This window comes from Scatophagus argus, chromosome 11 (assembly GCF_020382885.2).
Source record: "Scatophagus argus isolate fScaArg1 chromosome 11, fScaArg1.pri, whole genome shotgun sequence".
In the NCBI taxonomy this organism is placed as follows: Eukaryota; Metazoa; Chordata; class Actinopteri; family Scatophagidae; genus Scatophagus; species Scatophagus argus.
In genome coordinates, this window is record NC_058503.1 from 17,762,479 (window position 1) to 17,780,449 (window position 17,971).

The 17,971-nt window shown below is 38.9% G+C and overlaps 1 long non-coding RNA gene across 1 annotated transcript in view; it reads right to left on the reverse strand.

The window, feature by feature from the left end:
* Nucleotides 1–700: 700 nt before the first annotated feature.
* LOC124067262 overlaps nucleotides 701–17,971 on the reverse strand; it is a 65,768-nt gene continuing 48,497 nt past the window's right edge. The window contains exons 2-3 of the long non-coding RNA XR_006844732.1: nucleotides 3,450–3,569; nucleotides 701–947 (exon numbers count right to left, since the gene is read on the reverse strand). This is a non-coding gene — a long non-coding RNA (uncharacterized LOC124067262). The remainder of the gene's footprint in view (nucleotides 948–3,449; nucleotides 3,570–17,971) is intronic.

A 17,971-nucleotide genomic window follows, 5' to 3' on the forward strand; every position in this document is an offset into this window, starting at 1 on the left:
TACTGAGACGAGCCAAAAGTCCATGAAATCCTTTCCTGAAGGATTCATGAAGGATTTAAGTTCTAAGACTGTGTTTGCAAGCATGGAGCATCAGTACAGGGAGAGCACTGCATGCTGACAGCCATTAGCACCCACAGTTTTCATAAAATTATACTGGGAAAGATATTTACAGAAAGTGAATTATGGCTGTCCCACTTTATCTCAAATGCACAGTGAACAGCCGAGCTGCATGTCCCCAGACAGGCTTGACATTTAGACGCCCTTGTAAGTATATTGCAAAAACTAAGCATGTGATTATAATAGATGTTTGACTCTATTGCACATAAAATGTTTGCTTGCACTGCACACAGTTGGAGAAGTGCCATTTTGCGAGGGGTTCTCTAGCTATTCGCTGAAGGTAGGCTGTTTCCCTGTCGTCAGCTGTCCAGTCCCGTGAGGCCTGCAGCAGAGCGGATAAACCGGTGCCTGCTTCTACTCTCTAGGTATGGCAATCCAAGGCCACCTTCTCTTCCCTCCACCTCACAGGTCCTGAAGATGCAGTGATTACATCTCACTGAACAAGGCAGAGCAGTGAGAAGGGAGGCCAACAATGGCACCAAAGACTGTAATGTACTGCCTTGCTTTTTGTAAGCAAGTAAGATCATAAATTCCTCTTTTAAATGCCCCAAATATTCACAGTGAAATCAAAGTATTGATGGATTTACATCATGATTTTTTGCACATTTATTTCAATCCTTTATGGCTTCTCTCAGCACATCATCCTGTATGAAGGATCTTTTTTACTGGTTTTCACAGCAGCCTTTGCTATCACTTAAAAAGGCAGAATAAATTCCAGTCCCATCTTCTGTTTGCAGGGCAAAGCTGATCTAATTCCTCTTTCTATCAATACATAATCCATGATAATGAGCTGTGCCAAATTCCTCAGATGAATATGCAAGGGCTTCATCCTGCAGGCACAGTAAATAAAATGGAGCCAACATTAATCGAAGTGATAATTAATAGCCTTGTGGAGATTATACGACTTGGCCTACAGCAACCATGTAAAGGCTATAATATATATCTATTATATTTAAAACATGTTTCACAAAGTGAAAGTCAAATGACAGAGGGGCATTAATAGCATGTTAACATAATTAACTTAAATGTTTATTCTATAATATGAAAGGCATTAGAGGTGGACTGATGCATGTAGCCATGAGGAAAATCTGGAGCAGCTCATTTTTCAACAGTCTTGAGAAAAGATGAACCATCCTTCCATCTCTTTTCTCTCTAGGGTCACAATGTTGTGCTGCATTATCACAGTATGCACCAACCCACTCAAGAAACCAACACGCTGTTGCATTCATACGCTGGTCAGTATTCAAGAAGGCGTGCAGATGTTAACAGCTGTTGACTGTAAAATAGTTGTGAAATAATCAGAGAGACCTCCATCTTTTTTTCCAACAATCATTGCCTACCACAAGTATCCTACTTGATAAATGATCTATTGCAAATGACAGAATTAACAATTAATGTGCACTGTGGCCGATTTATGTTTGTCTGCTACTGCCAAAACTATAAAGCCCTAATTATACCCGATAAATCCCAATGATGATGAACCTGAAGTGAATGCTAATAATTTGGTTTCCTGCCGTTTTTGGCTGTGATTGTGTAGCAGTGATAGTCTCATCGTGATTTACATAGACTAATTCAGCTCATAATAATGTGAAACTGCTCCACTGTTGATCCATTAATGGAAATCCATGCATCTGAAGTGTGTAAATAATACCCACAAGCATGCATGCCACAACCTATTTCAATTTGAAGGACGGATGAAGGTTCACATGACTGCAGTTGGATATGCCTAGCAGATCCTTCACAGCACAATACAGCACTTCTGCTTGTTCACTGAATAATACAGCACTCCTTATAATTCTGTTTTAGTCTAAAATGATTAGCTGTTTTTGTGCTGCCTTGTCCTTGGAAGTGGCAGTCCAAAAATGTTTTTGTATAAAAACCAAACTCTTGGAAATCAACAAAATAATAATAATAATAATAAGATTTTCATATTCTTGAATAAAATTCTTGAATAAAATTTCAATGTCAATCAGAAACTGTCAGTTTTTGATATCTGGAATGTTGCTACTAGTTTACTAGAACTACATTTCATTTATGTTACTGCAAGAAAGTCATTTTTTTTTTCACGATAGTACATATCATATAAAGATTTTGAACAAGCACGGATTAAGAAACACACTCATCTATAGGCTGTATGTGATGGCCTGTCACAGTTTCAGCAGCTAACCTATAAAATGTGTTTACAGTTGGTGGGTCAATGTGGGGATTAAACGGGTATGAGCCTAGCAGTCAGCCTGGAATTTTCATCACAGTTTGATGTTATACACATTCGATCAATTCAATGTACAGGAGAGGAGGCAAACTTCATTTTGCTGCACTGAAACAACATCACAGAACAAGCATTTCAATCATCACAGCACATTAATAGATAAAATAGTGTTGTTCTGCAAATCAGGCTGCTATGTTCTTTAAAACAAAGTGCGAGTCCTATAAGGTACTACTAGGGTAAAGTTTGGGTAAAAACACATCTTCACTGACTTGCTGATTGCCATATTTAGATATGGTACCAGAAAACCTCATTGGATTCCCCTCAGGACAAGACTATGTTTAAAATAAGAGTGTCACTAGATACACTAGGGAACATAATGCATGATATACGAGAAACAGTTTCAATGTTCATGAGTTAAATGGTTTTCTACAACAAGCTATAGAAAGCAGAAATGGAAATACTAAAATGCTCATCTTAAAGGGCAACGCAAACACAGTGTCAGGTGACAGTGTTATACCAATAAAAACATCAATGTTCTTCCTGAAGTTTCCAGTTCACCTATGGCTTGCATGTCTTTGGACTAGGACAGGAAACCTTAGAATCTTCACATTCCCTGTTCAGTCTGTGGAGAAGAGCAGCTCCGGTCAACCTAATTTTTTGTCAGTTACAGTGTGACACCATGCAGACCATTTTTCAAATAGCAAAATACAGCTAGTTAAATGTCCATAGAAACCTTTCAAACCATTCTTGCAGGAAGATCCTCACAATCCTGATTTCCAGCTGGGTTCAAAGTAAGTTTCAAACACTCATGTTTCACCTAAGTTTGGTAAAACACGTTGTATCATTTGTAGCCTGGCCCCAAGGCAGCTACTAACAAGATGTGAGTGAGCTTCATGTTTTCAGAATGAACACAGCTGCTGGTCTCTGTGATAGAGCAAACCACAGGTTTCTGACAACTTTCAAGATTTTTGATAAAAAAAAAAAGGCTACCTTTTTGGTGGAGAATCACTTAATGCATGTTAACCCTTACACTGTAAAAGTGACACTGACAAATGAGGAGCTGTGACAGAATTTCACGTGGAAGTTTTGCATTAGTGAGGAACGGATGGAATGAGTGACTTACAAATTTGGTCGGTTTCGTCCGAGTCATCGGGGCAGTCCGGCTCGCCATCACAGAGCCAGGCCTCGGGGATGCAGGTTTCCTTGTCAAGACAGTGAAACTCCCCTTCGTCACAAAAGCTGGCTTCTCGGATGGCATGAAGAAAGGGTGGAAAGAGAAAGAGACAGAAAGATGCAGCATGAGGTGATGAAAGTGGATCATGTGTTTAGCTGGTTTATGTTTGCTGGAAGTGAGAGTGAGTGGAGAGAAGATGGCTTGACTTTGACCTTCTTCAGGACCATATTCTGTACATGGATCTGATGAAGAGGCTTTGGCATAAGCAAAGTTATCGGTGGCACATCTTTTGCAAAGCACAACTCTTTGTCAGAACTGGAGGCATTTTTTTCTCTCACAACTTGAAAAAGCTGGCAAAAAGCCAGACGACACAGATGCTGCCCAGGCTTTGTGATTTTGACAACTCCTTTCCTCTAACAAAGACATGATGTCCTTCGCTCCCTGGCAAACTATTACAAAGCAATTTGGCAAGTTTGTTCTTATCTTCTTGCCTCCTTGGTGTTTTGCTTTCATTTGATGGTGGGACTGGGGGAGTTCAATGAATGCCCAGTCAACTAAAAAGTCATCATAGCTTTTCAATATAGCAAGCATCCGTCAGAGTGTTGACATGTTTCTTATGGGTAGCTGTCAGAGACTCAGCTCGATCATTCTGCAGAATGACACAGGCTTTTGCTAAGGATTTGACACTACAATGTGACCTGCCTCTGCTTCTCCTCAGCGACGAGCAAAAACGGTAATTTGTTTCTAAGCTTAACCCACAGACAATCAGACAGGCTCTGACTCTCCCTCCCACTCTCTCTCGCTATCTTCACCTTTTTCCCCACTGTGTTCCTAACCCATTAGTGGTGGGAGTGGAGCAAGTGGGAGATCAGGTCTGCAGCATTTGAACAGTGAGAGTGATAATTCAACGCACCGCTGCTCCCTGCCCTGCCACCCTCCAGCAAATTCACTACCCAGGGACAAATCTGAAAAGGTCAAACATCTCATCCATTCTGCCTCTCCTATTCCCACTGATGCAATATATCTGAAATCTTACAATTTAAATCAAGGTCTCTTTTGAAATATTCAGAGCCTGTTTTCTTTTTTCAGGTTTTAAAGGGGGGACATTCTTAAAATTGCACACCAAAGTCATCAAAACTTTAAAGAAATAAAAATTAAAATGCACGTCATGTTGAGTGAGGGAAGGGGAAACTCAAAGCAGCCTACTGCATGAAAAACAGGTTCATGTGCGCCAACATTAAAAAAGTATCTTGCCAAATGTGTACCAAAGCACTGTGAACTTCATCATCAACACAGATTGCTTTTGTGCAAAGCCCGGTTACTTGGCTAAAGCTAAAAATACTCTTCTTTTAACCATCATCAAGCAACAGAAGATTGTGATCTTCAGCAAAACATGCTGTCGACCTCATTGTATACTGCAATGAATAGTATTATAGCACTCACCTTAAATAAAATGACAGACTGTACATGATTTGATTGTATTGTGTCTACTCAGAACTAATTATTATTACTAATTATTTAATGTTATGTCACAATCAAGTTAAAAGACATTTTTTAAGAACATAACATTTGTAGCACATAACAAATGAAAACTAAGCCCTGAATATACCCACTACACTTATGTTTCCCTTGAAAAAAAAAAAATAGCAAGGCATCAATAAACACACTCTGGGCTTGAGGTTGGCAGTGGCAGTGTTCAGTTTGCTGAAGTCTGTAAAGGGAAATCGCCTTTAAAGCTGAATTGATTACCATTGAAAAGCAGGGGGTCGGTGACAGAAGGGCTATGTCCTCAGCTGGCGATGGAAACCATGAAAGAAACTGCCCATGCACCTCGGAGCAGAGCGGGTACCTATTGATGTTTTACCTCCTTTCATGCCACATCACCTTGAAAGCTAAGAGGCCAAATATGAGGCGACCAAATGACCTCTTATGTTAATTCATCGTTCCCTTCTGCTTCTCCAAACAGTCTCTCCTTGACATCACTGCACTGTTGCTGCTGCAATGGGGGACAATAGTGGGACAAACACACAACTGAGAGAAAGCAACAGCCCTGTTTTCGTTTGTTCCTCTTCCATATACTGCTCTATTTGCATGAGATACATAAAGGTGTAATATTACCCAGCACTATGTATTCTGCAGATAACTCTATACAAACATCAAATGAGCACTATGGCAGGAATAGCAAGTACAAAGAAAGGCAATAGCCACCTTCAGTTAGTGGAGGAAAAAACAAAAAAATCTGAAAAAAATGCGCCATTACCATAACAGTGGGAAACACTAGTGGCACTCAGCCGGGCGCATTATCATGAGGTTCATGCCTGACACCCAACAGCCACAACATTGTGGCTCATTAAAGCCATTGAGTCTTTGAAATGTGCCAGATTTTCAGAGGAACAAAGAGTTATTTGGAGGCAGGGGGAAGATAGTTTGCGAGCCTACTGAAGGAAGACCAGATAACACAGCATACAACATGCATTTTGATCAATTTTTTTTTCTTGAGATGAGGTATGAATTCTACCACGTTGACCCAATTACTAAAGACATTTGCTATACTGCAACATGGGCACTTGGACAGCACAACAAATCTCTCCATTTTGCATTTTGCAATATAGCATCCACTCTGTTTGCTCACTTCTATTAAACTCTGAATTACATGAGAGCTTAGGTCTTCATTTACCTTTCTAAACAATATTATATTCCAATGAGGTAAGCTACCAACCACTAAGGCATTACAATCCCCTGAATTGCATCAGACACACAGTTCACAGTGTGGTTCAGTGGATAAATCGTAAGCCACAGGCCTATTCAAACAAAACCTGTGCTGTAAAAGCAGCAGTGCAGTAAACAGCTCAGAGTGGTGAATTAAACTTCATCTGTGTTGTACAGCTGAAAAAAAAGCAGAGTTGAGGATATTCCTCAGTCTGGCCTATCTTACAGCTGCAGGTTGAGAACGAGCTGGTTCTTCAACAAGCTATTTGCAGCTCATCCAACTTGCTCCGCTCTACATAGAAAGCTGTGTGTGCACTTGTCAGGGCAGTGATAGTCCATTAGACCTATGTTGCATTCAGGGTGTTCAAGGTCACCCAACAACCAGTATGAGAAAAGAGAGGAAAGAGCAGTTGAATGCATCTGCAAACATATACACAGAAAATCTAACTCCTGAAAGTGGGAAAATTAACCAAAAGCCAATTTCCAAAAAACAGCAGTTGCTGATGTATACCAGCTACTTTTGTTAATTTTTTAAATTTTATTTCTTAGCAACAGACAGCAAACAAATGTTAGCCTTATTTTAGACTTATTTTGAGTTGAGTTTGAGTTTGAGTTTATTACATGCTTTATGCACGTCAGGATTTATTTGCAACAGACTTCTGTTACATTTTTGTTGCCATTCTTGAGTAAAACCACAATTTCATGTTTTGCCTTTGCTTTTTTGTTTTGGATTAAAACAAATTAGATATATTTTATATAAATATATATTATATTTTTAAGCTTCTAGTGGGTAAATTTTGTTAACTTCAAACAGGAAAGCTAGTTGTTTTAACCAGATGTTGGCTGTAGCTTCATATTTACCATACATTCATATATGAAACCGATATTCACAGTTTCTTTTAACTCTCGGCAAGACAACAAATAAGTACATTCCCCTAAAAGCTCAGCTATTCTTTTAAAGACAGAAATATCACATTCTTTTTCATTGACTACAGCCTCAGCAGACCACGACACAACAAGGCACTTTTGTCTTGAGTAAGCAGCTCTTGATTTTCTATATTTAATCCTGCTATAATGTAACATCACTGCTGCTGTTGCTTTCATGCTCTCCACCTACATGAGGGCCTCCGTGTAAAACCAAAAGTCGCACCCTCATCCTCTTTGATCTTTTTTAAAAGCATTTTGGGAAATGTGTGAAATAACTATCTGACAGAATGGGTGAAGAGAAAGTGGGTGCTGCAAAAAAGTAAATCAAAACACCTAACATAACAAAATAACTTTGCGAAAGCACTGATGTCAGACTGGTGATATAAAGCAGTCCTGGTATATGAGGGTGGAATATTCTGCAGGAAGATACATAGATTGTGTAACATAAATCGTACAAGTTAAAAATACATCACATGTAAATGTTTCACAAGCTATTGTGGACAAATGTACTGAGGCACAAAAATTCTAATGAACTTGGAGAGTTTCTGCCTGCATGTACACACGCACGCACACACACACACACACACACACACCATCCACATACATGCACATAGATTAGTGATTTTAAACCCCCCTCACACTGTCAGAGCAGACTTGGCGTCCTGGCCAGCTGCAGGTCATATGCATTATGGATGAGTATGGGGCTATGAGCCAAACTAAGCAGGTTATTAAGTATAACAACAGTATAATGCAGTCTCTCCCTTAATCTTCATATCTTTAATCTGCCAAAAGATCCAGTGTAGTGTGATGCATCCCAATGATGCCTCACACCTGCATAATGAATCTTTATTACAAGCGTATCTCTACAAGTGACATATGCCATGTGGTATTTAGACTTAAATGCCATCCACGTCAAGTCTGATCAGAATATGGAGACTAGAGAGAGAGCCGTGACTGCTCACTGATGAACGATTTCAGAATGTCACAGCACTTCAGGACACATGCGCCCGGTTATATGTGCACATCAGTTCTGCAGCACGCTACATCTCTTCCTCCTAGATTTTTTTTTTCTATTAAACAAGACTCTTAGAAATCACTAAGTCAACTCAAAGTAGCAAGCTAGCAAGCTGAAAAAAGAGTAATGATGTACTGATAGGGAGAAGTAATTGTGTGTACAGAATTTGTGATAGAGGTAGCTTGGGGAAATGGCAGCTCGTATCCTGGGCCGTCCCCCCCATGGCAAAACTGAACGAGTCTGCTTTCTTACCATGAAATTGGTAAGAAATCAATGCTGTAAGACTCTGGGGCCTTCATCAGATGGTGTCTGACCTTCACCACAGAGTGAGGTCACTTTTATTTTCTCTACAACAGAAGGTGCATGTCAACAAGTTATTAAAAAGGAGCACCATATGAAAAGTTCCAGCATACACTGGTAGCTTTGCCTCCTGCTTTGTTTAATTCCCTGCACCGGTAAACAATGAATAATTAATAAGTTATGGTCTTAAGCTGTATGCTTTTTTTACTGCCCTTTAACTCCACAAGCAGTGGTTTTAAATGTATTTGTGCGTGCTCTTGAACCAAGCTCGTTCACACCTAGTCTGATTAATCAGGTTAATGTGTAGCTCTTAATTGGATCTGATGTGTAAGAACAAGGAGGAGAAATATGCAAGACAGGTTGATCTTGAGGACTGGGCAATTAAAAAGTGGCCTTTGACAACATGGGTCAGCGTCGCTGACGCAGAAATATACTGAACCCCGATGCAGAGTCTAAGGTCTTTAAATTAAAGAACACAAAACCTAACTTAACAAGCTCACACTTACTGTGACTCGGAAACTATGACTAACTGTGGGAAAAAACTCCTGGCATGGCATGGGCTGGGAAGACAAGGCAAAAAAGCTCCTGGCATGACACAAAATACATTCAACGCTCAGACAAAGGTGACTGGGAAGACAAGGACTAAATAGACATGATAACGAGACACAGGTGACACACATCAGGAGGGAGAAAGCAATCAGGAAAACTAAAAGCAAAGCTACATGAAAACAGGGCACACAGGGGAAGTGACGCTTTCAAAATAAAACAGGACATGACAAAAACCTTTAACATAATACATGGAAGCACAAGACACACATGGAACATGACACATGGACAGAAATCAAAAGACAAAGCATAACTAAAACCCAGGCATGACAGCTTTGACCATATTTGAGAAATAATTACCAGGTGGATTAGCAACATGAACTAATCTTGTAGTAACTCAAAGGATCATTTTAGTTATTTTCACCCGATTATTTGTTATTATGATGATCCAGATTTTTAATTCTTTGCTGGCACAGTTCTTTTGCTGAAAAAACACATACATATGCAATTCCAAAGTGTGATCAAAGCACACCTTGTCAACACAGACACATTCACACTGCAGTTACAAGTGTTTAAATAGCAACTTTTCTGTTAAGATTGTCCTTTTGATACTTTCTACATTGCTAAAAACCACCTTGTTTACCCTGCTGGCTGCTGTTCACACTGTTCTTCTGAAGAACAGCATGTAACTACCTCTGAGTGACAGCATTTTACTTTGCTCATTGGTATTCCAGCATCAAAACTCATAGAACTAAAAAAAAAATCAACCACATCTCTCACTAGATAACACGTATGCATGTATGTCTCCAATTTTTATGTGTACAGTTCACTGTACTAGCAGGAGCCTATAAATAGGACTGATTTTTAGTATCTCTGCCTCCCAAGATCAGAAGATTTTGTGTTATGTTTACCGCTTGTGTTGACACACTTCTGCAATTTGTGATGCCAGTTGAGATATCAGAACCTAAAAAGTCCACATATCTGTCTGTAAACAAGTTGACTGACATGAACATTTATTTCTTAGAAGTTTCTTTATTTGGCACAGAAACCAAGTTTGACGTTACATCTGCAACAGGCACACTTCATATGGAACCAGGAAAATTGCTATTTATAAATAAATGAATTGCTATATTATGGCATGCCGTTTATTCAAATATTAATTTCCTGAACGACATGCCATACTATATATATATAATTCTAACAAGACCTTCCTCAGTTTAGTAAAACTAAGTTAAATGCATTAAGTCCATTAGCTTATGGATGAAAGTTAAGACAAGCCAACGCCGACTTTTTGTTTCACCAATCTCCTGGGTGAAAGTCCTGCGTTTGTCAATCCATTATCCCCGATATCCACTCTATATGGATTTTTTCACTCTTTATATTGTGTCACCTGACATTTTTAATAAATTGTATTTGGATTCAATTGCTCTCCACAGGAACGGAAGCCTAAGGACCAACATATCATCTGCACGCAAAACTGGACTTGCAATTCAGTCTGAAGCCTGGTTATTTGTATGTAGTTTGAAGAGACTTGACTGCAACTGAAAGCAGTTGTCAACTAAATGACAGATGAAAAAAAATGTACATTTTAGCCATGCAGAAAGAGAAAAAAAGCCTATTAAAACCTCACCTAACCTTCACACTAAACCCTGTGAAGGTGTGCCAATTTAAACATCTGGGAGCTTTAACTCAATGTTCTGGTGTCCCAGAAAACGCAGGGAAACTGCTTGTTAGGGCCACAGCGTTCACACAACACCACAAATGAATTTGGGCAAATAGGATGAACCTCTGGCATCTCAATTTGTGCAAATAAAATGCATTATATTATGTGGCTGATTGGACCTTTGAAGTCAATTGTAAACCACACTCCTGTGAAAAATCGTTCAACACATTTTTTTTCAGGCTCTGTGGTTGTAACGAGTTTGAGTGTAGCCTATATGTGAATGTCATTTGCATAAGAATGTGTCATTATACTGCCAATAATAGAAAAGTACATCCCCCCCGGCTTCCCCTCGCTTGGCCCCCTTTCCATCCTCCATCCAAGGTCACCTAATCACTGTGTTCCTTCAAAGACCTCTATCTTAACCAGCAGCAGTCGGAGGGATTTATGCCCCACTCCATGTCATGATTACCAATCAGGTGGAGTAATAGCTGCTTAAGCAGACAGGGTTTTTGTCATCACTGAGGGGTGAAGTGCCAGTCAAGGTTTCCACTGAGTTCGTCCAATGCGGGCTGATACTCTGTGGGGCATGTCAGTGCCTTGGGCGCAGCCTCCACATTAAATGGCATTATCGGAGTGGACTGAGAGTTGTTATAGTGAGGTATCGCATCCTCCTCAGCCCCCACTGTACCACAGCACACACCGAGTCAGCTGTCCATTATGTAACAACTCCATATGCACCTTTAAACCTCATAATGGATTACCTCATTAAAACTAAATCCACTCACAACAACAGAAGGTTGTACATAAAGACTGTGTTGACTTGTTAAATCAAACCAGCTGAACATTAAATCAGAAGGAGATCCACCACATAAGTACATTTGGAGTATATCAGACTACTGTTAAAAAGAGAATAAATAAATAACTAAAAAAAAGCACAACAGAAAAAAAAGAATTTTGTTAGGTTTATGTTAATGACCCACTGGAGTTCATTTTAAGCAAGTAAAAATACTGAATCATGTTGCAGGCCTAGTTGTCTGAAGCTCTGCACAAGAAGTAATCAAGAAGCTAAATCACAAAAGAGAAGTAGATAAATGAGACCAACAGAAGCGCTTTCTGATTTGCCATCCATTGCATTTGCTTCTTTGCTAATGGAGTCCACAGGAAAAAAAACTTTCATCTTTTATTTTTTAAAAGCAAAATAAATCATACAATATTCTTTGATGATATCTATCTATCCATCTATCTATCTATCTAGATACATGGAATGGTGTTTAACTAGCTAAAATACCATGTTTAATAAAAAGCCCAAATCAGTGCACGGCACATTGCTTAGCTGTCTATATGGTGTAACAAAACCACTTGGCATTGCTAATGTGACATTTCTGTCTCATTGCCTGCCACCGGACCATAGAAGCATGTGATCAAGATGGACTTGCCCTTTATTTAAGTTTTTCCACTTTACTCCTCTGCAAATTCTACAGAGTTGCACAGCTGGGAGTCGGCTTACTCAGATCTGATTAGCTTCGTTCCATTAGAAATGGGAAAACATGTCTGTTCCAATGTGCCTCCCAACGCAACCCAGAGATATTAGATATGATAGCAGTATCTGTTTAAACGTTCATATGGACAGAGAACTGTCATCTACACAAACATTGCCTTGATCTTTTCATGAGCTAATCAAACTTAGCAAAAAGAAGTTTTCTATAATGTGTCAGCTAGTCTAGTAACTTGCGTTGTATTGCCTAATACTGGCTTTGCAGTGTGGAATAAACACTTTCAGTGTACAGATTATTCTGTACACTGCCATTCTATTTGCCCTTTCAACTGGATGAATGTGCGACTATATATTCCATTGGTCTCAGTAGAGGCCTCATAATTCTGTGATCATGATCATCATTCTGATAAAGAAGCTCTAAAGTGGCTAATTCAGAAATGACCAAGAACCGGTTTTTACTGCAGGTGTATACGTTATACTGCAGCTATACTTCTGCATCATCAGCACAAGGAATCGATTTAAAAAATTACATCCAGCTCTCCTTTGAGGTCCGATGACAAAAGCTTCTGTGATAATGTGCCTGAGAAAATGTGTTGTGGATCACAGTATGTTAATTTAGTCTGACTGTATATCGTCCACGAAGAAAGTACAGAGACTGCATTGCAGAGAGGAACAGGTTTCACACAGGGTTTTTTTTTTTTTAAGTATCGTCTTCTAATGTAACCCAAAGGAAAGAAGAAGAGCAAAATATTCTTCTCAACAAATCCAGCCCAGTGTATTACAGCATTTTACAGCAGTACAGCAGCTTTTTTCTCTGTTGAAACTGTAGAGCCAAGAAGGGAAATATTCCATTGCAGTCCATGTTCTGGTTTAGTAAAGTTTTTAATACTTCCACAAATGTGTGTACATTGTGAGATTTCTTTAAAAAAAAAGAAAGAAAAAAAAAAAAAAGGTGCAGTACAGGCCCAAGAAACCTGAGCTATCGGACATTCGAGCTGTAAGTAAAACTCAAGGGTTAGAGAAAATTAAGGCAGAAAGATATGCATGCCAGCTAACACTAAACACTACATTTCTACCACATATAGTCATGCTATTTTCAACACTTTGTTGTCCTGGATTAATGATCTACAGTATTATTGTCCTATATCAGTCACTCCCGGTGTAGGTATGGATGTTAATTTCTGCCAGCTGTAGTCTGCCGTAACATGCAAGTGCCAATATAAGGAGGTACCTACATATGAATTAATCATGGGGGTCTCATTCAGCGCAGGGGACTGAATTTATCGCAGCACAGTGGGCAGTGAATTTGAGCAGTATGGCACTGAGACAGAGATTTGATTTCACTTTCAAAAGAAGCTTTGAGTTCTAAGGTAAAATTCAGGAGAGAAAGCTGCAAGACACTTTGACATTGAACTAAGAAGAATCAAATACTTTGGCAAGTTCTGTGTCATCCAGGGATGGCCAGGAACACAAAAAAGCTTCCATAACTTACAGTTGTCCTTTCACAGTGACAAGAAAATGTGTACCATCGGATGATACATTAAAAAATTTGAGTCATTATTTAGAAATCAAGATTTTAAGAGCCAAACCACTAAAGAGACATAATTGCTGATGATTACTGTTCATGCCTGCTGTTATGCCCAGCACAATAGCAACTGAAAAAGCAGTGGTGCTTAGCGGCGGTGTTAGTTTACATTTTAAATTATGTGTTAACATGCCACTGTGTATATACGTTATGTGATTGCACTGTGTTTTGAGCATCCAGTGCAGGTCCCAAAGCTAATGAAAGCCGAGAAATGATAAGCAACACATATTTCTTGTTAAACAAAGCTGAGAACAGAGTGCTTCCCACATCTTGGCCTGAAGCTAAAAGACTAATCTGGATCCATTAATACTTCCTAAAAGAGAAAATATCTGAATTCCTCTCCAAAACTGTAGAACAGGAAGAGCAGCCTTTTTGCCCTGCAGATGTAATGTGATTTGTATTATAAGCTTATATGCAAACCCTTGTAGAATCCAGAATGAAGCCAGAATGTAAATGCAAACCCAAGCATTGTGGTTAGGATCACATATGACCATCATTACTTTTTTCTTTTTTTTAAACATAACTAAGAATTAATGTTATTCTATTTCTGTCAAGATTCGCAGTGGTCAACTGCAGCAGTTCTGCAGCAAACATAGAGCAAAATGATGGACCTGAAAGTATATAATATTAAAATGGAAATTATTTTTCAGTGAAGAACTCAGCAGAATACAGCAGCACTGGGGCTTTGGTGTAAGCCTACTGTGTGCCTTTAACAACACGTCCTCATAACTAAGAAATACAAGATGTCATTTCCCAAAACAACCCATGGCTGCATGAGCACCAGATAGCGTCAGCCACAGGCATACTGGACACATGGTCTTTGCCAAATTACAAAGAGATGGAAGGTAAGTGGTAGCACTATTTTAACCTTTTTCGCTGATTGCTCAAAAACATGTTCAAGGATCTGGCAAACTGTAACACAGTAACTGAGTTTCAGGTATTTTGACTTTTTAGTTAAGCTACTGTTGTATATAGGACAGCGATGATGTGAAGATGTTGAAGGAGATCTCCGCTGTCCGTCTTGCTTGTATAAAAAGTTTACTACAAGAAGCACAGCATCAAGTACATGCATGTGAGTGGATCCAGGCCAAATGAGGACTCACTCCCGAAGCATCTCTAGTCATATGCTTATATAGATTAAATGTTTACTTAAAGAAAAAGGGAGGATACATCTGGAAATTGTCCCATGACCTTCCCAATCACCAAAAACTGTGGGAGACTGAAGTCATGTTTACTAAGGAAAGCATCACTACACTAATCTACAAATACCAGGAAGATGTCAATCATCTTAATCTCCGGATGCTACACTACACAGATCCATTAAGCACAGAAGAAAAATGAAAACTATTTACAATTTCCAGTTTTGAGTAATATGTTACATGAAAGTTACAGCTCTTCTCTCTTGGGAAACTGGATATTTAGTTGTGTCCCTGAGTTTAATTAGCAGAAGTCCTTAAAAATGTCTGTGAAGACTAGTGCTAACAGTATTTTTAGTATTGGTGCAGACGTACAGTTAAAATTAAAGTGATGATGAATCTTTATTCATCATCTGCAAGCAAACAAGGACAGCTATGTTCAGTATGATTTTGATGTGGTTGGGTGTTTCTTACCAAATTCATTTCAGAATGAGACATTAGAAAGAACTCACTCTCACATAATCAGACATCTTTTTCTCCTTGCACAGCTCAGGGAGACAGGAATTAAAGGATCAAAGTATTTAATAAATAAAACTGTTAAAACCTCACCGCAAACACCAACACAGCATCAGTCTTCACTGAATGCAACTAAAATGAAAGAGATTGTCCGTATCGAACGGGGCTATAGGCAGTTATGAGTAAAATCCATCAGAAAAGTCGATCAGGTCGGACTCTCCGGGGCATGACAGTGAGTCAACAGAGGGAGGATCGGATCTACTTTATTGCCTGATTAAAATCAATTTGGTGTGTCCGATGCTGAAGGTGGAGGCCTGGAATGAGCAATGGGAGACTGTTAAGCATCCCCTCCTTTCTCACTACTGAGTGAGTACAGTGCGAGGGTGAAAGCCGGCTGTGACAGCTCTGTGACTCTATGATTCATGACATATGGCACTGAAAAAAAAAGAAAGAAAGAAAAGAAAGGTCATTAGATGTGCCCTGTCATGCAAAACAGACAGATATGATTAAAAGATTATGAGACGACTGTTTTGACATGGCATGGTAATGATCACTCCCATATGAAAACGAATAACTCTTCATGATGTACGCTGCATGCAAGATCAAATTCCCTTAATCCAATTTAATGTTTTCACTCAATTTTCAACTGCACTGTAATACTGTTGTGTGCAATGGGGTTTCCAAGCTGATTACATTCTATATAATAAACGATAAAATAGAAAACAATACATGCCAAATTTGATTTTCAGACAGAGAAATATGGTAATACCAATAAGCATAATTGCAAAATAATGCCAAGTCAAAGGTGTGATTTTTCATGCACTCTCCAGTCTAATTAAGTGTGAAAGTAGTAGTCTAGCATTCCTGCCTCAAATTAACAAGAACAATGTTGTGGTGGAATTCCCTTTATTACTTGGTATATGACCTTTATACAGCTAATTAACAAGGTTATCGACAACTTGTGGATTCATGTGCAATATGCGCACATGCTCTCTTTAAAAAAAAAGCACGGGGAAATGTGATTAGCAGAAGAGGTAGTATAACAACCTATGTGACCTTTTAGGAGCCTTGTTAATCATTACCACCAGCAAAAACAAAGCTGTAATGTAGCAAAGCACCGTGCAGCAACATGTGATGCACTAATCTCATTTTGTTCCAGAAATCTAGACAAGAGAAAGAACAAGTACTGAGGGAGCTCTAACTTGTTAGCACTTACCAGAGTGAAAAAAATAAGCGTGCGTATGCCCTGTCTTATGGCACACTGAGCAGATTTAAAGACAGCCGTGATGTTTGTCTTGCTATCTTAGAAATATAGCAAAGCAAACAATAATAAGTCACACCAATCACATTCACGTCTCTTTTATCAGACTTAGCAATTACATATAAGTATTCCCCCAGAGGGCAATTATTTCATTTTCACCATATCCCCTCTAACAGTACCTTAGGAGGAGCCATGGGCTTTTTCACATAGCAGTAATAAGTTGTCATGGCAACGTAGCGCAGATTTGTGGGAGCAGCAGTCTGTAAAATCTGATGTGCTATGACCAAAAGAGAGGGATAATCTATCAGCGGCAGGACTTAAGATATAACTGAGAATTACCGAGCAGGGACGTGACCAGAAACTCTGAAGGGGCAGTGGATCAATTAAAAAAAAAAAAAAAAAGAAAAAAGAAAAAAAAAACCCACATACACACTAATTTCTCACGCATGCTGTTGTGCACATACACACTCCTGTCGTCTAATTATGCAGATTGATCCGAGGATAAAGTTCCAGTACCCAAATGTAAGATCACCACAGAGATTAGTGGTGACACTTATGATGTCATTATTTTTACAAAATAGACTGCATGTTTCATAGTTTATAAAACATGTGAACTTTCAGATTTGACCAAAAAATGCAGATTCATAATCGGCGTTTTGACCGGCCGCTGCTTCAAAATGCAATGTGAGACTGTCCCTCCGTCAGCTCTTTTTATCCCTGCGTCTGTCTATCAAGGGCAGTGTCACCCCTGATACAAAGCTCTATTCATTAAAACTACATTATCTTTCACTAAATGTAATGTAGTTTAATGAATGTAGTTTCTTGTGCTACACACTAGGGGCTCCAAGATATCTGATATGAACATAACGAAATTAGGAATGAATGTTTCCCAGTATTTCTGAAAACATTATAAAAATACAAAGGATGAATAATAATGCATAGATTACCGACAGTATAAATTATCTTGTCACTAAACCTTATTTATTATTTATTAGATCAGCTAAATGGCTGGTAGTGACATGAGTCTACTCACACAGCACTTGTGTATATTCATATTTAATGTTTATTTAATAATTTTCAATTCAGTAGATTTTTAATAGTAGTAGATAGATAGTAGATAGAGTCACTGCCTGTTGGCTTTTGTGATGCGTTAGTCACACTGTCAGCAGAATATTTGGGATTGCATGATGCTGCAGCACTACCAAACAGTGCAAACAGAAGAATTTGTTATTGATGGAATGAAAACTGCTGCCTAGCATTTCAGGAACAAAACAATAGTTAGTCACTATGCTGCACTATTTTACAGTTCAACTAGAGA